This window comes from Stenella coeruleoalba (genome assembly GCF_951394435.1).
Source record: "Stenella coeruleoalba genome assembly, chromosome: 16".
NCBI lineage: Eukaryota > Metazoa > Chordata > Mammalia > Artiodactyla > Delphinidae > Stenella > Stenella coeruleoalba.
In genome coordinates, this window is record NC_137162.1 from 73,884,300 (window position 1) to 73,890,588 (window position 6,289).

The 6,289-nt window shown below is 45.1% G+C and overlaps 1 protein-coding gene across 7 annotated transcripts in view; it reads right to left on the minus strand.

The window, feature by feature from the left end:
• Window positions 1–2,695, minus strand: part of CSGALNACT2 (chondroitin sulfate N-acetylgalactosaminyltransferase 2) — a 50,316-nt gene extending 47,621 nt beyond the window's left edge. For all 7 annotated transcript variants that reach the window (XR_013824396.1, XM_079900983.1, XM_079900982.1 and 4 more), the window contains exon 1: window positions 2,580–2,695. The gene's annotated coding sequence lies outside the window, so the exon portion shown is untranslated. The remainder of the gene's footprint in view (window positions 1–2,579) is intronic.
• Between the last annotated feature and the right edge of the window lie 3,594 nt (window positions 2,696–6,289).

Sequence of the window (6,289 nt, forward strand, 5' to 3'; positions counted from 1 at the left end):
TTTTCATTTGATATAGTACATCCTGAGGTATTCCTAGTGGTTCTGGGTGAAAATGACTTAATTTTGCCCCCACTTTGAATGACAGTTCGGTTAGGGATAAGATTTTGAATTCGAAATATGTCCAATGGAAAAAAAAAACGTCCAGCGAGCACTTTTAAAACTCTGCTCCACACTGTCATCCAGCATTCCATGTCTCAGATTAGAAGTCTAATCAGGCTGCCCAAGAGTCTGCCTGGATACTCCTACCTTCATGATCTGTTATCTCTGTGGTTATTTCTCCTCTTCTAATTTCTATTCCCTCCTGGAATTCCTATTAGATGTACACTGGCCCTCTCCTGGATCCATTTTCCACGTTAACTGTTTTTCCCTACTTTCTGTGTTTCAATATTCAAGAACTGATTGCGTGTTTTCAGGGCAGCCTGTATATGTTCAGTAGGCATGATACCCTCCGAAATCTAAGCATATTAACATTTATCTTAAAGTTTTTTTCTTTTTCTTACATGAACTACATTGCTTCAGGTCCAGTCCTTGTATCTGTTCAGTCTGGGCCATTTCTTACATGCTACTGATTTCCCACAAATGTTTAGTGATTTTTGTTGTCTGTTCCCATTATAAATGTATCAGTATCTCAGTACAGGTGGAAATCACTGTACTCCTATAGTAAATTCACATTTGTAACTAACCTTATAATTCAATTTTACATTTATCCTAGGACTTTGTGCAGTATGACAACAACAATGTAAGTTTTTTGACTTGCAATCCTATGATTCTTCAATCCGCTTTTAGGCACATCCTTTTGGTGTTTCATTTCCCCTAGCAACCACTAACTTGAGTAACACAGTTCTTATCTAAGTGTTATACAGCAAGCTTCAGGGACAGAACATCACCAGCTCTAACTAACAGACTTGCCTAACAGACAGTTTAAACAAATAATGACTGTCTGGTAGAAGGCTGTCATAGATGTGCAATCCAAGGAGTAAATAATAATAATATGGTAATGAATCACTTAAGTCTTGAAATCATAATAGTTATGCTTTTTACTAATCTTTAATGTTATATAAGTTAAAATAACAAATTGTATTTTTTAAAAAGGAAGACTCCATGATGGTTAAAACGTAATTTTCCACCTACCTTATGATTTAGCCATTCCACAGCTGACAGAAATGCACAGATGTTCACCAAGACATTTGTAAGAATGTTCATAGCATTCTTCAAAATACATAATATACAAAAACTGGAAACATAAATATCCACCAACAGAGGAGTGCCATATAAGGATACAATGGATTACCACACAGCAATAAAAAAGAACTACTGATACATGAAACATTATGGAAGAATCTCATAATCAATATGCTGAGTATACTGTAGGATTCCATTAATATCAAGCCCCAAATAGACAAAACTAATAGATGATGACAGAAATCAGAATACTGATGGGGGCTGGGCAGGGGTATAACTGACTTGGAAGAAGCAGGGGGAAACTCCTGGAATGACGGAAATGCTCTACAGGTATAATATGAAAGCTGGTGGTTGCACAATAAAAACAAAAATTCACTGAGGTGTACAACTAAGATTTATGCGCTTGATGACTTCATAGATATTTTATATCTCAATCAAAAAGTTAAAGGAAAAAATGTTATTTCCAAACTGAGAGAACTAAAACTGTGTTTACTTATGTCAAAATTCTCTAAGCCATAAATAGTGGATATCCAAATCCTTTTTACATTAAGTAATAAGACAACTTTAGACAAATGGTATCAGAATAATAATACAAAATGAACGTTAACATCCTCAGTCATAAAATACTACTTGGATTCCTACTTCCACGTTCGAAGTCCTGTTTTAATACAACATTAACTCCAGCAAAAATCAAGGCCCAGCTCCTGAGAACCTTCAATGATAGTTAAATGTCCAGACATCGCATATAAATCTCAAAAGTAGTCTGACGGATAAAAGCTTCAGGTTTATAATCAAATTTTCATTCTGCGAATAACATCATAAATAAAAGCTTCACTATGGCGTTTACAAATTATTCCTCGGCAAGTTGCTCAGGAATAGTGTAATTTTCAAGAAGTCTAAAAATGCAAGAGGCTTCCCGTCCCGTGGTCTCCTCGGCGCCACTAATTCCTACACAAATATGCATCTTTTAAAGGTGCCTAGCGTCTGGCAGGCATAGAAAGGCTGCCGCCAGAGAATACTAATTTAACGCAATAAAGCGGTAACAGCTGACTACAAAGTTTACCCACTGAGGGGAGCAGACATGGCGGTGAGTTGGTTTAAAAAAAAAAAAAAGTGATAAAAATAAAACACACGCAAACCAACGGTCTCCGGCAGCACAGTTCTGAAAAGCCAAGTCAAACGGCTCCGAAAAACCGCGGCTTTTCCTGACACCGGAGCAGACTCCGGAGGGCTTGCGGCGAACCCACGGGGACACGGCCCCCAGGAGAGCTCGTCCGTGAGGTGACCCGACAGCGACGGGAACCCACAGTCCGGGGCCTGCGCCCCAAAGCCCGCACGGGAGGGGCCCTAGCCCTGAGAGCCGCGGGCAGGCGAGGCCGGATGGCCCGGGTACTCACCGACTTCACCCGCCTGCGGACGGCGGCCGCCGCCCCGCCGTCACCTCCCCAGCCTCGGGCACACCTGGGCGACGCCCGACTCGCCGGAGCCGCCACCAACTCCCCGCCCACCCTCCGGGCGCGCCGCCGCGCCGACAACCTCCACTTCCGGCGCGCGTGAGGAAATGAGGCCGCCGCCGCGGCGCGCGCCCGCCCCGGCCCCGCCCACGCCCGCCCCGGCCCCGCCCACGCCCGCCCCGGCCCCGCCCACGCCCGCCCCGCGCCCAGTACTTGGCATAGAAGCGCTCAGTAATTGGCGTCCGGTACTGATTAACCCTGTATCTGTTACAAATGTGTCTGTGTGTGTGTGCGCGCGCGCGCGCGCGCCTAGCCCAAAAAACGATTTGTGGAGGCTAGGAGAGTGCGGGAGGAAGGAAACCGCTCTTGCCCGAGCGAGCGTCTGCAGGGATGGGAGTACCAGCTCCGGCCGGACGACTGGCTTTGCAGGAGGGAGGGACTCAGCGGGGGATGGCAGCGCTTTTCTGCCCGGGAGCCTTTGCCCTGGGAGCTGGAGGGGTCGATGAGTGCCTGCGTGGGCACTGAGCTAAGGACTGACAGGTCGCCAGGAGTGTCCGAGCATCCTCAGGAGGGCTGGGCTGCGCGTGAGGCCCCAGCGAGGAGCCCTGGGCTGCCAGTCAGATTCTTTGGATCTGAATTTCCGTATATGTGAAAGGAGGGGGTTGAGGTAGACTTTCTGGAAAATGGCTTCGAGGTTTCACATTGTATGACTTTAGTGGGTGGCCCTGACATCCCCTACACTCAGATGCTTATTTCAGGTACATCCCCAAGGCACTCTGTCCGGCCCTGAGCTGAGCAGGTGAGGGGATACCGGGCAGCACCAGCCCCTGCCTGTGTCTGGGCAGGACATGGCTGGGCTAAGAGGGGATCTGCCTCCCATCTGGGCTCTGCTCTCCTTAGCGGGTTACCTTGGCAGGCTATGTGGGCTTAGCCTCTCTAAGCCTCAGTTTCCTCAGCTGTGTTATGGGGACAATAATAGTACGTGCTTCCTAAGATTGTTGTGAGGATTAAACGCAATTTTGCATTTGAAGTGGTTGGCACTGTGCTTGGCAGGTAGGTGGCAGGCAGTCAGAGCTCATTGTTATCATTAAGTGCATTAGTTAGAACAGAAGTCTGGGGCGACTGTGGTGGTACATCCTTTAGGAGTGGCAGCATTCCAGGGGCATCTGTTCCTAATCACAGCTGTCTTCATTGGATGATGGTTGTTGGGATGCCTTTAACTCGGATGGTCTCCTTGGATATGTCCTGTGGGGAATTCCATGGGTAGGAGAGTCTGGACAGCCTATTTCTAAGTCAGGCTTGCTGAGTGTCCAGTCTCTACCCAACTTCAGGATCTCACTCCTCTCTCATGTCACTTCTGAGCAAATGAAAACATTTATGGTTCTAACACCCCTTCCTCCTCAACCTGGCCCAAGAGTAAAGAATTCATCTAGTCATAGACTCCATGGGTCTGTAAGCTCCTGAAAGTAAGGACCATGTCTTTTTCATCTCCCAGTACTTTGCACATATTAAGTGTTCAACAAATATGAATTGAATTGGTTAAAATAAGAGCATGCAACAATCCCTCTCTTGTTCAGAATCTCTACCACTTGACCAGCTCCTCGAGCAGACGGCATGCCTGATTACATTTTCTGCCTGCCGTAATTAAGGTTTTGGTCTGGTTGGCTGGTCATGTTCTAGTGTGAGTTTCCTGACATCCCTGTGGAGTAGGTTATGGTCCTTAGTTTACAACGGAGAAAACGGACTCAGAGAGGAAACTGCATAAGCTCTCCCAGGACAGGACCTGGCATGAACTCATAGCATAGGGTTATTTCTTTAAAACTGTTCTTTGAATCCTCCATTAGAATTGTTTTTAAAATAACTGAGGTTCTGCCATCAATGGATTTAAATTGTAAGCTTATTATTAACTGCCAAATCAAATACTAAATGTATGTAATTTGAATTTGGAGAGAAGATAATGCTTAATTCCAATTCTATGGCAGATAATGGATAATATACTGGGGCTTATAAAATAAGTAGCTCACTTGGGAAAAATACTAAAGCACAACTGTGGTATGATTAGTATCAGAAGAATGTAGTTTTAAAAAAAAGATTTCCCATCAATCTCTAATCTGAGGCTTTTTTTTTTTTTTTAAACTATGAGGCTTTCCCATGCCCCTAGCCTGCCTTTGAGTCTCTGCCAAAAGTAAGTGACAGGTCTGATGCCCTGGCTACCACAAGCTCTGAACAAATAGCCTTTGCCTGTTTCATTTGGACAATCTTCATTTGCTTCCAGTTTTCCTGGTAGCCCCGCCAAGATATGGTCTGCATCATAGTCTGCTTGTTACCTCAGACTACAGCCTTCAATCAGGTGTGGCAGCCACAGTGGCCTACTTGTGCCTTGCAGTTCTTGGTTTTGGGTCTTACCTCTGCTCTCTTTGTGTTGAGTGCCTTGGCTATCTATTCTCAGTTTGGTACTCAGCTTTTGTTATTGGTTCACATTTGTTTGGCATCTTTGATATAATCAGTTCATTCTCTTGCATCCTTTTTGCTGTCTTTTGTGTTACTGTTTTGTGTTGTACTGTCTAAAAGTGTTGTTTGTCATAAGAAGGAGAATCATGGTATAGAACACAGGCACAGTAGGCCCTACAACGTGTTGCTCCAGCCAGCCTCACTGACCTGTGAGTTTGGGGTTCTCACCGGACTGGCATCCACTAGGACCAACGTTATTGCAGTTGCCAGTAAAACTGGATGGGGTTCTTTGATCTCGATTTTGTGTCCGCAGAGACATGAGGTGCACAAGCATTACATTCCTACCCACCGTTGCCAGCTTTCATGGTGTTGCCTAAGTCTAAATTCTCTCCTCCTCCAGGAAAACTCCTGCTTCTTTTACGTGGTCTCTTTGCAATCCCAGTTCTTGGGTCTATCTCTCTAAATGGCAAAACTTCACCAAGGATGCTTTGGGCCTTCAGTGGCCACTCTGAACATTCTATGTGAACAAGTTTGTTCATTTGAGAGATGCAGTAGAGAAGAAAGGGAACAGGATTTCTCAGGCCCAGTGGTAGCATTTCTTGATTGGTACTCAGAGGTCACCAAATAGAATCCTGATTCAAAAACTGTTTCCCTAAACGATTCTTTGGCCAAAGCTAATGAGAAATTTGACAAATTTAAGCAACAACTAACTAGACTTATTTTCCTAGAAAAACCTTCCTTTGCTTGTCCCCCAGTTGCCTTCCTGGATACACCCTCCCTCCTTCCCCCCATCCTTCTGACCTATTACCAGCCTCCATCCACTCCTTCTTCTTTCCCTTGTCCAGACCCCTTCCCTCTCCCCAACAACTCTCCTAAGACCCCCCAATTCCATTTGCCTCTGAAGGTCCATTCCTCTCATGAACTAGGTATGAAGCCAGCAGCTGTAGAATTTAAACTTTGGATCCAAGCTGAACTAAGAGCTATAATTAAGGACTTTCTCAAACCCAGACAAGACCAGCAACTACTCATAGAATAATTTAGAATATTTGGGGACGTATGTGATCCAAGGTTACCTGACCTCTATCAACTTGCACACGTGTTGCTCAGAACCTCAGGTGTTAAATCCTGAATGGAAAAGCTGAGTGGACTCACCTGGAAAGGAGTCTACAGGAACCTTCCTTCCATAATAAACCTGAGAATCC